This window comes from Jatropha curcas, chromosome 10 (assembly GCF_041381405.1).
Source record: "Jatropha curcas cultivar XTBG-Jc1 chromosome 10, XTBG_Jcur_1.0, whole genome shotgun sequence".
NCBI classification, from domain to species: domain Eukaryota; kingdom Viridiplantae; phylum Streptophyta; class Magnoliopsida; order Malpighiales; family Euphorbiaceae; genus Jatropha; species Jatropha curcas.
In genome coordinates this window covers 21,549,595-21,551,649 of record NC_143160.1, presented here as the reverse complement: position 1 = coordinate 21,551,649, position 2,055 = coordinate 21,549,595, and the positions used below count along the sequence as shown (strand labels likewise).

Below are 2,055 nucleotides of genomic sequence, written 5' to 3'. Positions count from 1 at the left end.
TGATGATTGGAAACATAGTAACCTTTTGACTGTTATATATTGATGATGATTAGAAACATAGTAGCCTTTTGACTCTAAGTATAAGTATGATGTGATTATTATTAATATGTGCAATTGAGTTTGAAAATAATATTATATCATGTATGTATAAAACAACAATAATAAGAGCGTGTATATATTATCAATATATATAGATTTTGTGTATATTTAAATGATATCTGCTACGAAGAGTATAGTTGCTGAAATTAACAAAGGAACCAAATTGAATGGTGATATCTATGAGATATGGAGTGTCAAAATCTAATAAGTGCTGAAAGAGCAAGATGCTCTTAAACCTTTTAATGAAATTATGAAACAACTTGAAGAAGGCAACACGACTCAGCATAGGTGGAACCATGATGCTTATGTGGCTTGGAAAAGAAAGAATTCCTTAGCACGCATCACAATGCTAAGTGCAATTGATGATGACATTATGAAGGAATTCAAAAGTTTCGAATTCGCTAGGGATCTGTAGGAAGCTTTAAGGAACAAGTTTGGTGGTGCATCCGTCATAAAACTTCAGTCACTCACTATCAAGTTCGACACCTATAAGAAGCATCCTGAACATACAATGAAGTGACATTTAAGAGATATATCCAACATGATAAGTGAGTTACATGATGCTGGTCATGTATTGACTAAGGAACAAAAAATCCAAGCTGTTATCCGTTCCTTGCTTGAAAGTTGGAAGCATATGAGGATGCACCTAACACATAATGAGACGATCAACACCTTTAATGATGCTTCATGACATTTAGAACTCGAAGCTGATTGGCTTAATGCTATGCAATCAAGTGTAGTGGCACATGTGGTTAGATTTGGTCCACATTAGGTCAAAAGCGTAAGCGATTTGATCCAAAAGGCAAGGAAAAGCAGGTTCAAAGGACGAAGAAGACTAAGCGAAATATAATTGAAAAGATAAGCGTCCTAAGAAGAAAAACTTTATGAGGGTCAAATGTTTTAATTGTGGTAATAAGGGCCACTATGCTAAGGATTGCACTGCGCCTAAGAAGATACATCCTATTTACTCATGTGTGAGTGAAATTTCTATTGCTAGTTCTATTTTTCTAACAGAGTATCATCCTTTATGGATAGTAGATTTGGGAGCAACAAACCATGTGATGAGGGATCAAGAAGCATTTGTGGATATTCGTCGTGTACCCGTTGGGACAAAATGGATCTATGTAGGAACAATACGCGCATTGAAGTGAAGGGAATTGGCACATTTAAATTAGTTTTGCATGGTGGACAGACCCTACTCTTACATGACGTCTTGTATGCTCTAGAGATTCGATGAAATTTGATTTCAGTTATTGTCTTGCTTAGACTAAGGTTCAGTTGGCATTTCCATAATAATTTAGTACGTTTGTGTCTGGGAACAACATTTTATGGTTCTGGTTATATTTTGGATATTATTCAAAGTATGATTTCCAATGTTAGTTTTTCCCTTTTTATAAATTCACAAAATTATGAGATGATGTGAATATTTGGTATGCTAAGCTTGGGCCATATTGGTCAACAAAGAATGGATCGTTTAGCAAAAGTAGGTCTTTTAGCTAATATAAAAAAGGTAGATTTGTCTATCTCTGAACATTATCTAGCAGGAAAAACAGCAAGAAAACCATTTGGTAAAGGAACTAGAGCTAGCATACCATTGCAATTTGTTCATTCTAACATTTATGGTCCAATGGTTGTGAGGCACGACATGGAGCTTATTATTTCATCACTTTTATAAATGACTATACACGTTTTGATTATGTATACCTGATTTCACATAAATCTGAAGCTTTAAAATGCTTTAAGAATTATATTAACTTGGTTGAGAATCAATTAGATAAGAAAATCAAAGCATTAAGAATTGTGAACCCCTACCCCGAATATCATAGCATATGAATGCATGTGACTAAAGGAAGAAATGCACGTGAATGTATGAGTCGCCACCTTGTTTAATTGTTTTAGGGTAAACTAGGAAAAAACCCTAAGTGACTCCAATTTTAATTAACCTAGTTACTAGAT

The 2,055-nt window shown here is 34.3% G+C and overlaps 1 pseudogene; it reads left to right on the top strand.

Moving 5' to 3' along the window:
• The first annotated feature begins 211 nt into the window (after positions 1-211).
• Positions 212-1,250, top strand: LOC149493259 (uncharacterized; annotated as a pseudogene).
• Positions 1,251-2,055: the final 805 nt, after the last annotated feature.